The sequence below is a fragment of the Acipenser ruthenus genome, chromosome 7, assembly GCF_902713425.1.
Source record: "Acipenser ruthenus chromosome 7, fAciRut3.2 maternal haplotype, whole genome shotgun sequence".
NCBI lineage: Eukaryota > Metazoa > Chordata > Actinopteri > Acipenseriformes > Acipenseridae > Acipenser > Acipenser ruthenus.
This window is the reverse complement of record NC_081195.1, coordinates 38715233-38738187: the sequence shown is the minus strand read 5'-3', so window position 1 is coordinate 38738187 and position 22955 is coordinate 38715233. Positions and strand designations below refer to the sequence as shown.

Below are 22955 nucleotides of genomic sequence, written 5' to 3'. Positions count from 1 at the left end.
AATAAGTCTCTATTTCCAGCCTTCTGTGCCCGTCACTTTTATGTTGGCACAAAAAGCCACTGTTAAGAGAACAGAACACAAGGATAACTTAGTACTCCAAACAGGATTGCTGCTAAGTAAAAATGCGTTAACATTAACTACTTCTTGTTCTTTTTTTCTTATTCCCTTGCTTTCTAAACCAGCCCAGCACAGTTAAAACTGCTTGGCCCTTCTAACTATTTTGGCAAAGAGTCAAAAGCTGATAAGCATTTGGGCGAGACAGTTCAACCGCTGTGCTGGAAGAAAAACAGCTGCCATGACTGAGATGTGATTGAGAATGCACACAAAACCCCACCAGGTCTGAAATGACACACATACACACACAAAACATGACATAAATGCATAAGGCCTACCTAAAAAATGGTCGAATTTGAGACCCTCCTCTAAAGCTGTGAAACGTTGAAAGGTTTTGGGCTGTATATGCTGACTGCATTGCCTTCTCCCCCTCCCCCATCCTTTAACCTCAAGCAAACTCAAGGATTCATGCCAAAAGTCACATTTCTAGTAACTGCTTGCTGTTTTTCTTTTTGAATTCTGCATCTTTCTTATCTTGAGCTTACCCATGCTATACGTCGGGATACACATTCTCATTCAGTAAAGCCAAGTCTCTCAGTAGGTACTCATTTTCCTTCTTTCTTACAGTCCCTCTCTCTCTCTCTCTCTCTCTCTCTCTCTCTCTCTCTCTCTCTCTCTCTCTCTCTCTCTCTAGCTCTCTTCCCCGAGACCAACATTTGGCTTTTTCCATTTGTGGCAGATTACTGTAACGCTATTGTAAAAACAACTTCCTGTCTGTTTTGGCTCTGTTTCCAGAAACTACTAGGCTAAGTTAACAGCACAAACTTTTTTTTCTTCTGAAGAAGCAGCACAAAAATGAAAAAAATCTATCCGCTCTTGTGGACTAAACTGTTTATGGTATCCACACACTTCAGCAAGAGAAGCATGGGCCATTACGGACTGCTTGCAAATCAAAAGGTGGGGGAACATCTATTAAAGCTTTCTTTCTTCAACACTGTTTGTGATTAAAGTCTGTCTGTGCAGATGATCTAATATGGCTGATGATGCTGCTTCTCTCAGAACCTCACGTGCATATTATGTCTGCAGATCTTGCATGAAAAGGAATGTAAAAATAATCCCATTTATGCTGGTTAGTTTCATACTGGACTTTCCACTAGCCTGAATCTCCTTTTTATCATCTGGTGTTAACCATCTTACTACACTATGGAAAGCTTATCAAAGACCCCTGGTAAAACTGAACTTGCTTGCAATATCCCTTAGCCTCAGTCCAAAAAAAAAGAAAGAAAAAAGGGGTCTTTACAAGCTCTCATAACAACTGCTTTGGCATCCCCTTTTCAGGCAGGAGTGCTTCTACGCCACATCTTACCATGTCTGTGAACCAATTGAAAACTCCCTGACGTAATCAAAAGTATATATATTTTCTGAGCAGTTTTGAGTTAAAAAAAAGTGTATTAGTTTTCGATGTAATGTTTCCAGAATATTTAGCTTGCTTTGACTTCTATACTTGCCCAAGGCTCTGATTTTATATATATATATATATATATATATATATATATATATATATATATATATATATATATTTGGCAGCTGGCTCTCTCCCACTGTACACTTAAGGCAGAAAGTTCATTTGAGGATAAACATTTAGTTCCTGTGTTGGGTGCCAAATCCTTAAACAGTATAGGCTTCTATATAGCCTCATTCCTGAGCTCCACGACACATCTGCCACGCCTAATTTATTCCACATCAAATATTAATTACATTATTCTACGAACAGCTAATACTTAGCTCATGCATTTTTAAAGATGTCAAAAGAACAGTTTTTCCACTTCTTCAGATGATAACCCACAGTACATGTATATACCCCCAGCTGTAAACAAACAGCAGTCCCCTCACTTATTTTCAAATATCTCTGGCTTTTGCAATGTATCTATGCCTTTACTGCGTCTAGATTCACACTGCCATTTTAAAATTTAAAACGGCAGCTTTTTACAGTAACATTTTTTGTTTGATATGAGTTATGTTTATTTGAAATTATTATTAAAAACTCTCCATAAGTGACAATTGAAGCTGCCTAGATGAAGTAAGAACAACTTAAAATTGCCTACGACTTTATAATTAAATTATTATTTTATGAAAAGACATAAATGAAAGAATTTAATACAATTGCCAATTTAACGTGGCTCCTTATGCTGTCAGGTTAAATATTTTGTGTTCATTGACTGAAAAATATAACAAACCTGTAAACTTAAACTAAAGTAAAAAAAAAAAACTAAAATACTAAATTTATGAAAAACATAATGCAGACTGGAGCCTCACAGTAAAAATAATGTGTAAAAAAGAAACCACACAAAAGACATACATTGTTTAAAGGTTGAAGAACCTCACTGGAATATGTTTGAGTCCAACGTAATCATTTCACATATGATGAAATGTATTTATTTGATCAAATTACAATGAATATAAATGTTGGTTTGAAGTATATTAATATTATTTTCACAAAAATAAGTGAAATGTAAACTATAACTGTATTTACTGTTCAAAATGTGAATGTTTTCTCAATAACAGGACATGTACTGTTTGTCGGGATAATAACATTATATATATATATATATATATATATATATATATATATATATATATATATATATAATTTTTTTTCTGGTATATGCTGTAAATTAGGTTACAGTATTTTAGATTTCTATTGTGTTAAATATCTGCTCCTCGAACCCAGAAAAGTTCAATAATGTATTTCAAATGGATTGAATGTTTCAGAGTTTATAGTAGAAAAAAATCAGAATGTGTATTTCTTCAGGCATGACTAATAAATGAGAATTCTCTTTCAAGTACTTGTTCAGTTATATACGTTTGAAAACTAAATATTATTCAAAATGCAGCTTAGTTATAGTAATCCTGATCGTCAAATACTTCTGTGTTTACATCAGATAAAGGGGGTTAGGTATAATAAAAACCTGATTATGTCTGGAATGTATTTGACTGAAATAGCAGGGTTTAAAACTTGTAATTACTCTGTCTAGTATCTAGTCTTAATAAAGTGCTGTCTGCATTATAAATCATAGATTTTGTGTTATGAAAAAAGGAATCCCATTAGGAGCTGAATCAGTGCTTTTCCGAAGAAGTTTAGGCTGGATGCCAGCATGCTGGTCCCCTCTTTATTGTTTCGTACATTTAAAGAAATACTGTAACATCTATATAAATTACAAGAATAAAATGCAGCAATATTACAGATGAGAAATTAAATAATTAATTAACTAATTAAATGCAACTACAAAATAATAATAATAATAATAATAATAATAATAATAATAATAATAATAATAATAATAATAATAATAATAATAATAATAGTAATGACTGGGGGTAAAAATATACAAAATGTCTAAATGTATGGATATTAAAACTTAGTAAAAAAATATCTGAATATTTGTTGGTGCCACAATAAAATAACTTTCAGTTTCTTCAAGCCATGGGTAAATTGTAATTATTTATTTTATTGTATTTTTTTTTATGATCTTCTTCTGTCAAATATTTGTTTTTATTCAGTTATTATTTAGGTGCTTGTTGTTACTTCAAACTTGGTGTTTTGTTTTTCAAACAATTGAACTATTAAATATACAGCTATATATTTAACTATTTTTTGATGCTGTTATTAAGAAAAAAAGAATATATATATATATATATATACAGTATATATGGGTCATTCCATACCAAATCAACCAGAACCGTTGCCCGACTGTCTCAGATTTTGCTAGAAAAATTCACCTAATATATATATATATATATATTTTTTTTAATTTCCCGTTTGAGCTGTGACCTGGCAAAGGTCAACCTAAAGTGAAAAAGTGGCCCTGACCAGAAAAATCACCCTGGGCTCAACTTAGACACTACCATCATGTGTAGCACCTCGTTCGACTCATAATTAGGGGTCTACCTAAATCGCGATATCGCGGATTTCATGGAAATCAGGAAATTGAGGGGTGACCGCGAAATTCACCTCCTTTAGGGCCAATACATACCAGACAAGTATGGAGAGGAAAAAAAGAAACGTTGTTTAAATGAGCTACTGCACAACGCAATCGAGGCAAACTACGTACCTTCCTTCTGTAGATAGGCTTTTTTTTATTCCTTCACCGTCCTGTGTGCATTGCACTTAGGCAACAAAAAAAAAACAAACAAAAAAAAAAAACGTCCTTAGGCAAACAACATTTACAAAAAAAATACTCCAACGCGGTTAACGTTCTTGTTTACTTTTCAAATGACAACAATGTTTTAATCAGCCTATCGGTGCGTCTGTACTGGCTTTCTGTGACCTGTACTGTACAGTAGGAGGTGGGACAAAGTCACTGCTGCATTGTTTTGATTTAGGTTGCTAAAATCTAGTTTTCAGCATTGGAGGTAAAATACCAGAAATGGACAACAAGGCAAGAAAAGCAAAGTACATTTCAGCTGATGATCGTGTCAAGATATTCCCCAAAGAAACTGTACATGCAGATGGAAAAAAAATACTATTTAGCTTCAGAATCACACATTAAACAAAAGGATACTACAGAGGCTGCTGAACAGAACATAAAATAAACAGCATTCAGAAAACAAACTGGAAAGTCAGTGCAGACAAAAAGTATTCCTGTCGGTTGTAGCCAAGTTAAACCAGTACTACAGGTACGATCTGGCACAGCCACCTCGCTTCAAACAACCTGCTGCTTACTTTAGAATTTTAGACCCATATAGGTACATTTTCTTTGTTTTGACTCGGTACTAAAATAAATGATTGGATGGGACAAATAACAAGACAACGAACGTGCTGCATATATTGCCTTTATTAAAGTATGACAGATGCCCTTGGGTAACCGAGTTTTGGGACTGTTTCTAATCGATTTCCTCATCTGTATAACTTGACAAAGCTTTGCCTTAGACTTCCAACCAATTCAGTGGATACAGAATGTGCAGTCTCATGTATGGGCAAGTCCACACCAGACAGAGAATGTCGGCAGCAACTGCTGGGGGATGTTGCATGCTTGCCTTAAACAAATGACAGCACTCTGTTTTAGGAAGCAAGTACCACTATTTTTAGGCTTTTATAGTGCTCTGAAATATTGTCTACTTAGGTTTAAACAGGTCCACAAAATGTCTGTGAAACCCTAATTTTATTCCATAACCTACCCGCGAAAAATACGTACATTTACCACAATTTAAGTAGACTCCTACTCATAATGAATAGGGCTTTCAAGAAAAAAAATACCAGGAGCACCTAACTCACTTTTGGCAAGTTGCCAGACAAGGGGTAATTCAATCTGAACTTCAGCCCAACCCTTTATCCTGCAGGGGATGCGGGTCCTAGAATGTTGGTATTGCTGTGAGAACCTTAGGGACCACTCTTCCACATTTTGTGAAACACTTTTGGTCACGCCCCCCCCCAGTCATTAACCCCCTCTGAAATTTGAATTTTTGGTATTTCTACCAAGTTTAGGCCGAAGTAACTCCAAAAAATCACCCAAAGATATTTTTTGGATAGATGTTAATGAGATCTTGTGGCTAAGTGGTTGCAGTGCACAGGTGCAGGGGTGATGTAGTGCTTAAGACAATGACAGACAAAACAGTAAACAATAATGATAACAGACAATACACAATGGTTTGCGTATTGCTCTGTTTAATCCACAGGTTGGCCCCGAAATAATAGTCCCAATATTGAACCCTTTGCGGTCCATTTATTCAGCGCCTGTCAGGCGCGTCAGGGCCAATTTATTTTCACACACGCTGTTTATTTTACACACACTGTTTAAAAGTAATTGTATTCATAATAAAACAGGTTTGAAAGGCACTGCATAAACAGGACAATCAGTACTGCATCTCCAGCCCTGCCCCACTTTTTGTTCGCTGTATTTATCACATATCTCTTCATAGTCGTGCATACTGATTAATCATCTCCTGATCACTCGTTTTATAATGTGATCCAAGTCATTATTTTATTACTATAACATCTCAAAAAGCTTGGCAAATGTCTGTGATATTCTTTGAGTGCTGGATGCGGAAGCAGTTATCTTGTTTTGTATTGATCAGATCCGCCTCCTTTTTTTTTTTTTTTAGGCTTCTGTCGACTTCTATTGGTCTCACTCCGAAATAGGACTGCAAAGGGTTAACACCCACACGTAACACAAACACGATCACAAGTCCACAGTGAGTGCTATAGTGCTTGTGGTGCAAATACAGTTAATCGTGACACAAGTGCATTGTTTTCCAGGTTTGTTGCTGGCCTTTAGCGACAGTTTCAGATCGTGTTAGCCGTCTAATAACAACAAACAAACATATTTTAGACATGACAAAACAAACAAAACACTCACGATTAGAATACGGGTCTCCTTCCGGTTCAGCGTTAACCATAACAAAGGAACAGATCACCTCGCTTCGTCCCCTTTTATATCGTCAATCATGATCCCTTGGCTAACGATTGCAACTGCTCCTCAAATCTGCGGCTGCCACATTGTTTCCCTTCTGGGTCGATGAATAAGGTGTACCATAGCTCCGCCCCCTTTCTAGATGGCCGACTTCCACCTTTCCCTGGGAATGAATTGTCTGGCCATCCAGTCCAGGGCACTCTGTTCCCTTTACACAGCGCCCTCACAGGTCGGGAGGGAGATTAGTCTCTGTCACAGATCTACAAGAATCAAGCAAAACATTTTGGTATCCGCAGCTTTGGGATTTTTGGCAGATTTTTGAAGTTGCATTTGTCATGCATTCGAGCATTGCTTATGGCCACTCTGATGAGGCAAAAGTACCACATAGTCCTAAATTCTTCAATATTGCATTGTCTGGGGCTAGATCTAGAGTAAAAAGTGACAGGATGTGCTTCCAAAATGTTTTGCTTGATTCTTGTAGATCTCATCAACATCTATCCAAAATATCTTTGAGTGATTTTTGGACTTATTTCGGTGTTATTTTGGACTTATTTTTGGACTTATTTCAATGTTAACGCATTTCGACAGTTTGTCTTCATCAGAACATTATAAAAGACCTGTGTTTCCAATAGTATTCAAAGAAATGAAAGAAGTTATTTACAAACCGCTAACCAAGATCATGCAACAGTCTCTTGATACAGGGGTTGTATCGACAGACTGGAGAATTGCAAATGTAATACCGATCCACAAAAATTGAGTAAAAACCAAACCAGGTAACTACAGACCAATAAGCCTGACTTCTATTATATGTAAACTTATGGAAACTATAATAAGATCCAAAATGGAAAATTATCTATATGGTAACAGTATCCTGGGAGACAGTCAGCATGGTTTTAGGAAAGGGAGATCCTGTCTAACTAACTTGATTTTTTTGAGGATGCAACATCGACAATGGATAATTGCAAAGCATACAACATGGTTTATTTAGATTTCCAGAAAGCTTTTGACAAAGTCCTGCATAAAAGATTAATTCTCAAACTGAACGCAGTAGGGATTCAAGGAAATGCATGCACATGGATTAGGGAGTGGTTAAGATGTAGAAAACAAAGTACTGATTAGAGGTGGAACCTCAAAATGGAGTGAGGTAACCAGTGGTGTACCACAGGGATCAGTATTAGGTCCTCTGCTCTTCCTAATCTACAATAATGACTTAGATTCTGGTATAATAAGAAAACTTGTTAAATTTGCAGACGACACAAAAATAGGCAAAAGAGTGGCAAACATTGTTGCAGCAGCAAAGGTCATTCAAAATGATCTAGACAGCATTCAGAACTGGGCAGACACATGGCAAATGAAATTTAATAGAGAAAAGTGTAAGGTACTGCACGCAAGCAATAAAAATGTGCATTATAAATATCATATGGGAGATACTGAAATTGAAGAAGGAATCAATGAAAAAGATCTAGGAGTTTATGTTGACTCAAAAATGTCTTCATATAGGCAATGTGGGGAAGCTATAAAAAAGGCCAACAAAATGCTCAGATATATAGTGAAAAGTGTTGAATTCAAAACAAGGGAAGTAATGTTAAAACTTTACAATGCATTAGTAAGACCACATGTAGAATATTGTGTTCAGTTCTGGTCACCTTGTTACAAAAAGGATATTGCTGCTCTAGAAAGAGTGCAACGAAGAGCGACCAGAATTATCCCAGGTTTAAAAGGCATGTCCTATGCAGACAGACTAAAAGAATTGAATCTATTCAGTCTTGAACAAAGAAGACTACGCAGTGATCTGATTCAAGCATACAAAATTCTAAAAGGTATTGACAATGTTGATCCAGGGGATTTTTTTGACCTGAAAAAAGAATCAAGGACCAGGGGTCACAAATGGAGATTAGATAAAGGGACATTCAGAACAGAAAATAGGAAGCACTTTTTTACACAGAGAACTGTGAGGGTCTGGAACCAACTCCCCAATAATGTTGTTGAAGCTGACACTCTGGGATCCTTCAAGAAGCTGCTTGATGAGATTCTGGGATCAATAAGCTACTAACAACCAAACAAGCAATATGGGCCAAATGGCCTCCTCTCGTTTGTAAACTTTCTTATGTTCTCATGTTCTTAAAAAATACCTAAAAAAAACAAACGTTTTTCATTTGTTTATATTCTATAGTCATGTTTTCAACTTGTAGCACATGAAAAGAGGTTTTTTGTCCAGTGCTTCCCCAACATGTATACTACAATGGGTAAAAATGTGAAAATTATTGAACAAAGGGATCAAATTCTACATGAGTTTTTACAAAGCTAGGCCCAAGGGTACCCGAACCTCTCCAAACCTCTCCAAAAATGAATATTGTGTAAATCTTTATGGCCAGTCATACACTAGTTTCATGAGCAAGTTCTAAAAGGGATGTTACCTTCTGGCACCTCACATGTTATACATTGCCACATGAATTCGATTTTGCAATCCTTTTTTTTACTTTTTTGTCCAATATTTCATTCAAAAGGCCTTTTTGGAGAGCTTTGGGGTGCCTGAAATGTATCCATGATGAGTATGCATGACAAATACTCTCAGTTCATATCCTCAGGCACATTGCTCTCACATACCTGTGCGTTTGTGCAGGAGAATGTTTCTAATGACTTTTTTGTAGGTCTGAATTTTCAATACATGATTCTGTATTTTGTTACTCACTTATTATTTTTATTTATTTCTTACAGACGCCCTTATCCAGGGCGACTTACAATTGTTACAAGATATCACATTATTTTTACATACAATTACCCATTTATACAGTTGGGTTTTTACTAGAGCAATCTAGGTAAATTACCTTGCTCAAGGGTACAGCAGCAGTGTCCCCCACCTGGGATTGAACCCACAACCCTCCAGTCAAGAGTCCAGAGCCCTAACCACTACTCCACACTGCTGCATAAAATTATTATTATTATGTGTAATTTTCAATATGGATTTTTTACTGTAAATATTAGAAAATGCAATATAACAATAATTGTTATAATAATAATAAATATAATGTGGATCCATTATACTTACAAATCCTGAAGAGGATCCAATCCATCTTCAAATGCTGCTTCAGACACTGAATCAGCGCTCTCCAACCCAGAAAGTTGATCATTTTCGCCGTCACTTTCACTCCTATCCATCTCCTCCAAAACTTCAGAAAGACTTAATCGACTTCTTTTGGGATGCTTTGGAACACTTCACTTTTACAAATTTTACAAATTGAAAAATGATAAGAAAATGGTAATAAACCTTGATCCGCTGTGCGTAATGCTGCAGTCTCCCTTGCAATACATGTGGCTCTGATTACTTGCGCACATCAATTACTCTTCAATGGATTAGGCTACAAGCAAAGTTTGGCTGTGATGTGAGTTGGAAATCCCCTCATCACAATCTGAGTTGTACAAAAAAGTATACAGTTATGATTGGCCAAAAGTTTTTTTTGTTTTTTTTTTAATGTATCTATAATCCTGTTGTACCATCAGGCAAAAAACCTTTTTTTTCTGAAAAAAGGGTTAAGTGGGCAACAATATTATATTACAACAGAATGGTATGTGGTGTGTACTGTCCATATCAACAAAAGTTACTCCAGTGTGTAAAGTTTCAAATTGAAAAATCCCCTGTACTTTGTAATATATTACAAATACTATACTTTGTATGGCCGCTAGAGGGCAACAAGTGATAGCCAGCGGGAGAAAAACAAGTGTGTGGACACGCAGAGGAGTCCATGTTAAGTGAAACTGTAAATAAAGATTTCTTGAGCATTAAAACCTGGGTTATCATTATTCCTACATTATCACATACATAAAGTAGAGCCATCAGTATTATTACAACTTAAATCACCATGACCTATGAAGACTACATGATTGTCTAAATGTAACACTAACTTTCTTTTTAGTAATGCCATTTGCTTTAGTAATATCCGCTGTATCAAAATAATTTATAATATAATACAGTATATCGAAATGCTCGGACATACCACCATTGTATTCTTATATTAATCTATTCAGAATAGTATAGTATAGTGCATGTTTAAGATACAGGACCAATGCTCCATATTGCACGGCAATAAACTGTGGAGCTGCAATATCCATAAACATGTTCATTGGGTCCTACATTCTCCCACACAGTAGTTTATGTGGAGCCTCACACATAAGGAGGCTGGAAAGGGAATTACATGAAAATGAAAGTTTTAAAATAAAAGGAAACTGACATGAATATACTGGATATTATGCTGGACAGAATCAGTTTCAGTTAATCATTAACCTACTATCTGTTTAAAACTGTACGGTATTCTGTAAGGTAGAAATAGTCACCAAGCCAACACTTTAAAAACAATTACTAAATCATGTCTTTGATAATGTCTGGTTCTCTATTTATGTGCATACAGTTTTGTTTGCCTGCTATATTTTAAAACTGTTTTGGATTTTTATTTAAATTGTGATTGTTATGTAATGGATTGCAACAGTAGCTGCCCTTCTGTCCATTTGAAAACACACACTTCCCAATTACTTTCTGTTTAATTAGAACAGCTGAATACAATTACAATATAGACACTTCTAGTTTGGTACTAGTATTCACTTTAAACACAGAACAACATTACTTTGTTGCTGCTGCTTTGAAATTGAAGGGTGTGATTAGTCGACTACCGGTTTCTAAGGTCACCTGTTAATTTTCTAATCAACTATTTGGTGCTATCCCTGGTATATAACTTCTCTAATAATAAAAAAAAACATATTTTAATTTAATTTAATTTAATTTAATTTAATATAAATAACATAAACACAAAACAAGTAATAACTTTGTTGGAAACTAGGAAAAAAATCTCCAACAATAAATGATTATAGGGCCAATGACAATGTTCTGATCTCTCATAGGTTCTGGGGCCACAACACTCTTTGTTTAAAATATGAATCTACAGTATGTTCCTTTCACAGTCTCATTGGTTTCTCCCCCTCCGGTGCCCATGATTCATCACTGCTGCCTTTGTGCTTTCTTGAAGTCCTAAAGCTTTGAAAGGGACTTTCTGTTCCTCCCTCGCCTTCCCCCTCCTTTCTTTCCACACTCCTGGGAAGGTTCTTTATGAAGTCAGTTCTTACAGAAAACACCAGCTCTCCGTGCTCTGTGTAATCTGTTACGCACCAGCTAGCCAGGTTTTCCTCTCCTTCTGCGGTGCTGACAGGGGAGAAGACCCGTAAAAAGTTCCTGCCTTGATACTCCACTGAAACACAGTCATCGGAGTCAGTGCTGGCAGTAGAAAGGGTGGTTTCCTCTGGAGGGCCTGGAAAGGAGCAGGGAGAGCTGGCAGCCATGGAAGACCACTCCTCCTCACCACTCACATCCTCGCCCAGAGAGGAAGGAGATGAGCAAGTGAAGTATGCTTCAGACTCACTGTCACCATCTTGGTCTTTGTTGTCTGCAGTGTGGCAAGTCTCTACCCAAGCCGATGAAGGATGTGAGAAGGTGGTGTCTTCACCACTGAAGGAGTGCAAGAGTTCTGAGGCATGTATCCCCTCAGAAACCTCCCTAGCAGTAACTACTTCCTCTACATCTTCAGAGACACTCTGGCTGCGACTCCAGGTGGGGCAGGCATCTTCTTCCTGGGAAGAGGGTCTGTAAGGGGTGGAAAAGGGCAGAGGCCACACCTGTAAGTAGCCGAAGTTCACCAGGCTGTTGGCGTGGGTTGTCCCGGTCAGCCGACGGTGAAGTGAGGGCAGGCTCAAGGCTAGCGATTGCAAGATGTCAGCTGTCAGCAGCCCTGGAAGGCAGTTTGTGACATGCACATTGGTGACAAGTCTTTGCTCGCCAAAGCAGGTGATCGAAATGTCACTTCCTGTGGTGGGGAATAAATAGAAAAAGTTAATGTCAGAGCCTGTATATTTTGTTTATTAATACAGATGAATCCCTCTATTGTGACCACCAATGGTCTTTAAAATGGTCTTAAGAGAGTTGGTCCTAAAAGCACAATCAATGGGTTATTTTAAACCAATTTCGAATAAAAGTGAAGATCTGAGCCAATACAAATATTCTTCACAATGTACAAACAGACAGATAGATGCCTCCATATACTCCCAGATTCTGATACACTCAAAACATTGACGGATGCTCTAACAAAATGTCATCACAACTGGATAAGTGCTCCTCTATATAAATGTACACGTGGGCACAGCCACATACCACCAGATAAGCAGCTGCCCAGTATATCCATGTTGTTCATTGTTTATAAGGGGGTGGGGGGAGAGATTTTAAACAGTACTACTTACAGTTGCTACTTCCTATGTAAGATACACTGTATTGATGTAAATATTCTTTTAAAGAACATTGTAATTTTGAAAACTATTTTGTATCTGCATATCCATGGTCACTGTTACTTGAATAAAATTGTTACTACTTACAATTACAAATTGTTACTTCTCAGGGCGTAGCCAATTCCTGTCCTGACAGACTCAGGACAGGACTCGACTGAGCCTTGTCCATGCCCTGCCCTCCTTTTCAGTTCCAGGCCATGGGTACTCGATTCCAGACATAGGAACCACACCTAGACTCATCTTAGCCAGCTGAATTGATTCACCCAGCACTACATGTAAAGTTTGGCTGCACTGTGTAGCGCTTTCTGATTCCCACATAATGCATTAGCCTTTGCTTTGTAGCAACACCACATTTCATTAATTACTCAGGACTTATGAATACAAATATCAAACAATGCACACAAGACAGCAATAGTAAATAAAGGGGTGTTCATTAACAATGTAATTCATGAAAATGAATAACTTATCACATATTACATTTACACTAAACATATTTTTGGAATGTTATTCTATAACAAAAAATAGGACCAACAATAAGCTTAAAATATATTTCTTTATAAACAAAAATAGCTAATTACCTGAAAAGTCATCATCTCGTGGATCCACCACTGTAAAATACTTCAGTTTCAATAGACATCTTGCTGTGAAAGGCAAATAAAATTCCATATTATTGTGAGAATCAATGAACAAAGAATCTCTGTGTTCCTTGGAAAAATTAAAAGTGTGCCTGAGGCATAGGAGACCAAAGTGTAGAACACATTCAGTGACATCATAGATATGCACTATGACATCATGTCCATATGATGGTGTTGTATTCTGCAGTATTATACGTCCCCATTGGGACCTAAAAGCAGTAACTACACTTATTTTGCTGAGTGATGTTTGTACTCAAAATGCCATTGACAAAGCATTTTAAACTTTGAAACCCCAACAAGTTCTATACAGATTAAATATGTTAATATCAGCTTTTCGGCTGTTTGTATTTAGAAACATGGTCCTGTAACATAAAAAAGATATTATAAGTTATGTTGCTGAAGAAGCTGTAGTTTTTACAAATCAAACAGCCAATACATTTATTTGTTTTAATTGTAACTTCATAGATCTATGGCTTGCCTTTTGGCTTAATTTATTTCAGTTAACTGTTCTTGCCTGAATTAGCGAGATGTATCAAAATAAATTAACTAAGTAAAACCTATTTGGAACAGTACTTCGAAATATTGATTAACCTGTAAAATGCAACCTAGTAAAAACTGCTTTGTCAAATGGCCAGTAGGTGGCAGCAGTATCTGTATTCCAATTTATAAGAACAAGGTATTGCATGTCTGGAGCGTCTATATCCAAGGATATAATCACACATTGCAGCTGTCCGTATCTTGAAAAAGTAGGTCACCATAACCTACACCCTGGATTACAGTACATCAACTACCTATTTGTGGTTTCACAGGATTATCCCTTAAAACAAGTATGTCAATACCATACACCCCCGACCACGGCTGTAAATTCAAGATCAGAGGCATGGGTATGATGAAAAAGTTGATGACCATGTGTGACAGAGACAGAATGATTCTTGGTGATCAATCTCCCTCCTGATCTGTGAGGACGCAATGTAAATGGAACAGAGTGCCCTGGACTGGATGGCCTGACAATTCATTCCCAGGGTTAGGTGGAAGTCGGACATCTAGAAAGGGGGCTCAGCTGCGGTACATTAAGTCATCGCTCCAGAGGGAAAGCGATGTGGCAACCGCGGATTAGAGGAGAAAGAGCTGCACTCACTAACCAAGGGGGCGTGACTGAAGGTACAAATAGAGGACGTAGCTTGGTGATCTGTTCCTTTGTTTATGGTTAAGAGAAACGCTGAAGGACGAAAGTAAAATAACCGTGAGTGTTTAGTGTTTGTTTCTTTTGTCAAGTCTAATTGTACTGTTTGTTATTTATTAGACGGCTAACACGATCCGAAGCTGTCGCTACAGGCCAGCACAAATACCGGACAACACTTCACCACTGTGCACGAGCAAATTGTGGTATGTCAGCCTTATCTTGGTCCTACCTGTATAACTGTATCTTCAGAAAAATTGAATTGCTTTGACACAAATTCTGAGGTTCTCAGAATCTAGTTTATGGTGACCAACTTACATACTGTATATCATTTCTGGTTAATTATTTTTTTTAAATGTATCTGCCCAAGTTAAACTAGATATGTAAAAATCACAAACACTGAATATGAATGCATTTACTGTGTCTGTCCTGGTATTTCAGAGCATTGTAATAATGTAAAAGGTCAGTCATTTTACTGAATGTTTTTGGGTTTACTATTACTGTGTACTACAATATCATATGGAACAAAAGGTATTAACCAACTATTAATCAACTGAAAAGCTAATTTGACACGCTACATATAATTCCTGGTTAATTTAAGTCACAGTTATTTTTAAACACAGAATAAAACATGTATATGCTTATTTGGATGGATGGACTGAAAAACAGATTTTGTGGTTCAGTTTATTTTGAATAGACTTAACCTCCATTGTCATGGTCACGAATTACTTACACCTGTAGTGCCTTATTTATATTCTTGACATGGGCTATGCATTTTACTGCCATGCCTTGTTTGTGCTTCCAACATTTTTTTGTAGTGGCAGCAGCTGTTCTCTCTCCCAGCCTGACTCTTCAGTTGCCAGGCTCCCATGGCAACCAAAACATCAGCCATTCCAGAAAGACAAAAAAACAGAATGGACGGATTTAATAACCCCTATGAATAACACCATGTACCCAGACAAAGAAATGCTCAAGTGCTCATTCTTGTTTTAAATATGTCAGAATTTTTTTTTTTCAATTTCAATAATATAACTCCACTGTCTGATACAACAAAACACAGTATAATGAAACATTTTAAAAAGATGTGCCTAATTACAATGATATAATTACATTACTGTTAAATATTTACACTCTACAGTTCCTCGTAAAAGCCAAACAGGCACAATAAAGATAATGTTTAAATCATTTACAGTATTTAAACTGCATTAATTCAAGCAACCCAATTGATAAAGCCATGTAGTGATCAACGTGTGTACAGTTTGTGGCATTGTGCAAGGTTATTTTACAAACTACCATTCTGGCGAAAGGTTTTGCATCACCCTGTAGAATTTACACATTTTGTCAAATGAAACCTGCTGAATAATGTTACGTTAACATATTGAATTACATACCATTATAATTTTCCATTTTCTGAACACTTATGGCTGGATGGGTTATTATAGTGCATGTTCTGCCCATCTTGGCATTGAAATTGTAGAACAGACTGTAAAACACTTTTGTGGTGCTTAATGAAGAAGAGCTATCTCACCATTGGTAGTGAATGTATGTGTATTTGGTGGTGCAACTGCACTTGTTTATTAACATATTAACAATAGGAGAAGATTTTTTTTATTCAGGGATACCAAGATACTTTGTGAAAAAGGATTTGATGGGAAAGAAAATGCCCACCTCCAGTCGTTCATCATTTATACAAAACTGATACATTTTGGGATACCACTGTACCACTGCTTGCTCATTAAAATTATTATATTTGAATAGCAGACAATTATCTGTTCACATATACAAAGATATTTAGTAAGAAATCTGTCCTTTTTTACATTTTCTTTTTACCAATTTGTGTGTGATGTAGTAATTATATGATTACATTTTTACTTCCTGTCTACAGAAACAACAATGCGTACGTTGCAGCATTTAAAAGAAAATGACAGCAGTCTGCTGATTTTTTTTTTCTTTTCTCAAATTTCATTTATTTTTCGTTTATCCTTCCAGTTCTCATTCGGTTCCAAATTGGAATCGGAACAATAAACGAAAAAACTAAACTAAATTAATTACAAATATTCAGGATTTTGTTTATCAGTTAATAACGGGTTTTTTTTCGTTCCCATTCAGCCTGTTCTCTCTGTCTCTTTCCATAGTTTTCAAACATACAATCATTTTGAAAAAAGTGCTCTTCCCATGGTCTTGAAATCCAACATTACATTTAGCTTGCTTTTTTGGACTATATTTAATTTGCCTTCAGTTCAAGCTTCCATCTTCCGGATCCATGTTACGTGATTATTTTGTATTTGCTCAAAATCAACAGGTACTCTTAACTTATTATTAAGTTATGCACACAGAAAACAAACTGTAAAAGTATGTGTGGCAAGTGAAGTGCATTGTTAATTAACTTTGGTTTGCTAGTTATATTCCTGGATGTTAAGAGTTGAGATATTTTAGTCAACTTGAGAAAACAGCAAAGTTTATTGTATAACAAATTCTTTCATTGTATTCTCAATCATTTATGATTTAATTGTTCAGTGTTTCATTTTCGTTGTTATATCCAAAAGACATATGTAGAAGTTATGAAATGTCTTACTGTGCAATGTGCATGTCAATGATAACAATGTTCCCCTTAGTGCTTAATAATAAAAAGTGTTCATACATAAGGCTACGATTTCGTCACAAGGTTACGGAAATCGTGAAAATTGTGAATTTGAGAAAATGTCCATGAAATCTTGAAAATGGATATAAAAACAGTTTTGATTAGGCGGTTCTTTTATTTCCTTTAAAACATGCATTATCTTGCACTGAAAATATAAACCAGTGAGGATCTCTGAATTTTTTTTTTTTTTCATGCAGCATTTATGTGTAGCTATATAGGTCAGTGAATGAGATAGCTGAGCAAGCAAGCAAGCATTTAACTCAGCTAAGCAGCTAAAATGCAAAAAATATTGTGAAAGATGTTTTCTGTAAAGACAGAAGAACAAATGCATCAGACAACATAAGTTTACCAAATTACAAAGGCTTTCTTTACAACATGCTGTTTGTTTCAGAATCGTGGAAACCTATAAGCCTGGTTCATGCAGTACTTCTGTTGCAGATGAATGCGATACTCAGATGCAGACAGCTAAAATCTGTGCAGCTTCACTATTTGCTGTACGGGACGCATCGTGTCGCATCCCTTTTGACTGCGCAAAGTGGTCGCAGCTGTTGTTCATATAAATACAATACTTTAAATTGCAAGATTTTAAATTACTAAAGTGACATTTAGACTGGTGGTAGTCAAAAGCAATCGGCTTTATATTATTGATTTTGGTATACTCTTGTTTATGTTGACGTATCTAAAACTACATTATTTGGTGAACTTTCCGTGAATTCTTTTTGTTTCCTAACCTCGCCCATGAAATGTACTAAACATGGCCAGGAAATGTACCAAAATCATAGCCTTAGTCATATGTAATTCATTATTTGGATTTTTTTTCCGTATAGCTTCTGTTTAAAAAAAAGTAACTTTAGCATAACAGAGGCAAGAGTTAAAGGGACTAAAATAAACAAATCCCCTGGGCCGGATGAGATCCTCCTGATAATACTCAAAGAAATGAAAGAAGTTATTTACAAACTGCTAACCAAAATCATGCAACAGTTTCTTGAGACAGGAGTTGTACCGACAGACTGGAGAATTGCAAACGTAATACTAATCCACAAAAAGGGAGAGAAAACCGAACCAGGTAACTACAGACCAATAAGCCTGACTTTTATTTTATGTAAACTTATGCAAACTATAATAAAATCCAAAATGGAAAATTACCTATATGGTAACAGTATAATGGGAGACAGTCAGCATGGTTTTAGGAAAGAGAGATCGTGTCTAACTAACCTGCTTGATTTTTTTGAGGATGCAACATCGACAATGGATAATTACAAAACATATGACATGGCATTAATTCTCAAACTGAACACAGTAGGGATTCAAGTAAAATTCATGCACATGGATTGGGGAGTGGGTAACATGTAGAAAACAGAAAGTACTGATTAGAGGAGAAATCTCAAAATGGAGCGAGGTCATCAGTGGTGTACCACAGGAATCAGTATTAGGTCCCCTGCTCTTCCTAATCTACATTAATGACTTAGATTCTGGTATAGCAAGCAAACTTGTTAAATTTGCAGACCTCACAAAAATAAGAGGAGTGGCAAACATTGTTGCAGCAGCAAAGGTCTTTCAAAATGATCTAGACAGCATTCAGAACTGGGCAGACACATGACATTAAATAGAGAAAAGTATAAGGTACTGCACGCAGGCAATAACATGTGCATTATAAATATCATATGGGAGATACTGAAATTGAAGAAGGGAACTATGAAAAAGACCTAGGAGTTTATGTTGACTCAGAAATGTCTTCATATAGGCAATGTGGGGAAGCTATAAAAAAGGCCAACAAAATGCTCAGATATATAGTGAAAAGTGTTGAATTCAAATCAAGGGAAGTAATGTTAAAAGTTTACAATGCATAAGTAAGACCTCATCTAGAATATTGTGTTCAGTTCTGGTCACATCGCTACAAAAAGGATATTGCTGCTCCAGAAAGAGTGCAAAGAAGAGTTTAAAAGGCATGTCATATGCAGACAGGCTAAAAGAATTGAACCTGTTCAGTCCTGAACAAAGAAGACTACACGCCGATCTTATTCAGGCTTTCAGAATTCTAAAAGGGGACTTTTTCGACCTGAAAAAAGAAACAAGGACCAGGGGTCACAAATGGAGATTAGATAAAGGGACATTCAGAACAGAAAATAGGAAGCACTTTTTTACACAGAGAATTGTGGGAGTCTGGAATCAACTCCCCAGTAACGTTGTTGAAGTTGACACCCTGTGATCCTTCAAGAAGCTGCCTGATGAGATTCTGGGATCAATAAGCTACTAACAACCAAACAAGCAATATGGGCCGAATGGCCTCCTCTCATTTGTAAACTTTCTTGTGTTCTAATAAGAAATATGTAGGTTATGGTAAATATATAATGCTTTGAAGAGATGTTTGTCAAAAAAATGTTTTTTTGGTGTTACACTCAGTATCTCAGTTCACCATGGAAGTTTTCTGAACCCACTGTTTCAGTAAAGCAGAATGACATGGCAGGTGTTAAGTGAAGTTCTAACTGAAATGGGACCCTTTCTGTCCAGAATACAAAGCGGGGGGACTCCAGTAGGTGCAGACCAGCATGGAGGACAGGGCTGCTTTATAGTGTGACACGTTCAGAGATTTCTCAAAGCTTTTCATTGTTTCCCACATTGCTGTGCAGCCTGATACATTTCTTTGAACATTCTTGGAACGTTCCTCTCCTCCATGTTGGTCTGCATTATCGGAGTCAAAACTACACTACTGCTGTGTCTAATGCAGAGGACAGGGTTGTTCTGAAGCCTAAACTAATGCAGGGTCCTTGAGAGGACACTGAAGAGAAATATCTTTGGAGGAATGGTACGCTCCACAATCAATCACTCTCACCCTGTGATTCTCTATGAAGACCGCTATGTGTGTCTCACAGGCTAGCCTCAATAAAGCCTGCAGCTCTCTGTGTCTGAGTCAGGTTAACCAACCAGCCATACTGCCCTGGAAGACAGAATAAATAACCCTTGATACATGTTATAATACGGAAAGTTGACTGCCATTTTCTGTGTTGCTATGCTTGCATAATTTGTCTGTATACTTTGTTTGAATTTAAGGTTGTATGAAGATGTGGTAAAGAAAATGTAAAAATAAATCTATGCAGAATTACACGTACACAATGATCATATTAGAATGCAACACCATAAAATGTACTTTGATCCTTTTTAACTCCAATTCTCAAAAAAAATAAGGTTTGTTAAATACTAGTTTGTGGTTGAAAAGCACAAGCCAGATACGTTTCAATGATAACATAATCGCTGGCCTTTTATGACAAGTAAACAACTTAATGGAGCATAGAGAGTCTGATGTTAGATCAGAGGGAAAAAAGAAGACTGATGTACCTTCTGGTCTCTGGAATTGGTAAATATGCCTTTTCTGTATTGCTTGCTGATTTATTAATAAAGTTTGTTAAACTTTAAACCTGTTGTGTTGAGCAAATATTTTTGGGTCAATCCACAAAATAGCACTTGCATAAAGTGGGCAGTTAACAGATACATTTGTATGTGGGGTTACTGCTTTATAAATATACTTGATTACATTTTGTTTTTATTTATTTGATTGTGAAGCGCTTTGGTATTTGATTGATTGATCGATTGAACACAGTTTGAACAACCACATAATCTGAGTGCGACCAAGGCCAGAATAACCATGCAGAGGTCAGGATTGAGGTGGTGTACCTGCAGAGCAGTGTCCCACCTCCTTTAATGAGCCCATCATTTATACACTTTTATACATTATCAGTGTAAACAAGGCAATCAAAACAGAAATGAACAGATCTAATGTTTTCACTTTTTACACACAATATTGAAATATTTATAAAGCAAGAGAGATGCTGAACGACAGAACACATAACTGGTATACTGTTCCTTGAAAGGCGAACCTCAGGTATTTCCTGTGTGCTGGTTTTATGGGGATGTGAAAATATGTGTCGTTGTAAGCCGACTCTTTGCATCGTTGATGGTGAGGCCCAGCCCAGATGCTCTGTCACGACTGCTGTGTGGGCCATTTCTCCCTCTCACGACTGGGAACAGGTCAACCAATCTCTGCAAGATCTCCTCCATGGCTGACCCAAAGGAATGTCTTGGTGATATATGCTTGTCTAGCAGTGCGGTCTTATCCGCATCAGGAACTCTGGCTTGTGACAGCCACAGCTGTCTACGAGCCACAATCAAGCTAGCCAGACTCCGGCCAAGAGCCGTGTTTGACAGACGAGGTACCTGCGCCTCTGCTGCATACGCCCACTTGAGATGCATTTCCGTCACCTTGCATTGAGAGTTTGGGCACGCCGGGTCTCTAGCCAACCCACCCACCGGCGGGGCCTTAACCAGGGCCATGATGGTGGAGTCTACCGGGGGGAACCCCGCTAGGCCAAGCTTATCTGCGCCTTCTAGAGAGGCAAGCGGTGCGACCTGCTTTAGCATGCTAGGACCTGAGGCCGGACGATCCCAGGACGAGTGTGCCTCCTCCATGAAATCTGGGAAGGCCAGGAACTTTTGAGAGGGAGGAGCCATCGCCTGCATCCAGAAAACGGACTGGCGTGGTTCTGCTGCTGGCGTCCAGGGGACCTGCAGGAAGGCTGCAGCGGATCCCATAAGTGCCGAAACCGAGCTAGACAACGGGTGAGCACTGGCTTCCGAGGCTATGTCGAAGCCAGGTTCTTCCTCAGCAGGAGGTTCGCCTACCTGCATGTCAGAGGAGAAGGAGGCCCCCTCCCCAGAGGCCGCTATAGAAAGGGTGTCCTCTTACAGCAGCTGGGGCGCCTTTTCCCATCCACCCTGACCTCCCCTGGGGAAGGGGGGGGGGGGGTATGGCAACTGGGGCTGCAATGGAGCTGGGATTGCGCCCGGGGTCGCAGGTGTCTGTTTGGCCAAGAGCTCCAGGACCTGGACCATCTGGGCTTTGAGGTCCATAAAGTCCCTCGCCTGCCAGTAACGCTTCACCCTTCTTGCCTGCGGAGAGGGGGAGCGACTACTGGGGGTCTACACATTGGGGATGTCCATCAGGGGGTCCTGGGACAAGTCATGGAGGAGGGGTTCTGGGGCTCCAAGAGCCACTGATGGTCCGGCCATAGAGGACGCGGAACTCACGTTCATGGCCCTCTCCAACCTAGCTTCCTTCACCCGGTGCTGAAAAGCCACACAGATGCTGCAGGTCTCGTCCCTCTCAAGGGCCCAGCACCGTGCACAGAGGGTATGTTTATCCTCTTGCGGGATATTTGCATTGCAGGCTGTGCAGGGGTGGAACCCTGACTTTCCTGACATGGGTCTGGTGTTCTGCATGGGCTGTGCACCAAACACCGCTTGCACTGCGCTCAAGCACTGATTAATGGTACAACGCCATGTGCTCACCCACTAGCGCTGTAGCAAAGGGTACCGAACACCGTGTGCACTGTGCACCCTGTGCATCGTGCGTATCGAGCACTGTACGCACCGAGTACCATGGGCACCGCGTGCACCGCATACTGTGCAGCACTGTGTGTACTCTAAAGAAGTACACTGTGTGTACTCTAAAGAAAGAAATAGACAACCACTCACGGGTGACTGCACAGGTAGTCACTCACACACGACAGACAGATAACAAAGAGCGGCCTACCACGCAAGCGAGGAGGCCACTGAAAGACAGAAAGGCGAAAGGCTCGGTCTTTTCAAAGTCATTGATTCAAGGGAAAGCGGCGAGCCAGCTTTAAGCACGAATGCAAGGGAAATAGAATCAACTC

General features: G+C 38.1%; 1 protein-coding gene across 2 annotated transcripts in view; it reads left to right on the top strand.

The window, feature by feature from the left end:
• Positions 1-755: 755 nt before the first annotated feature.
• Positions 756-22955, top strand: part of LOC117414903 (probable G-protein coupled receptor 19) — a 37859-nt gene continuing 15659 nt past the window's right edge. The window contains exons 1-2 of one of the 2 annotated variants that reach the window (XM_059026919.1): positions 756-1011; positions 14727-14809. The gene's annotated coding sequence lies outside the window, so the exon portion shown is untranslated. Of the gene's footprint in view, positions 1012-13710; positions 14810-22955 lie in introns of those variants that run through there. The other variant, XM_034024754.3, reaches the window with a different exon arrangement.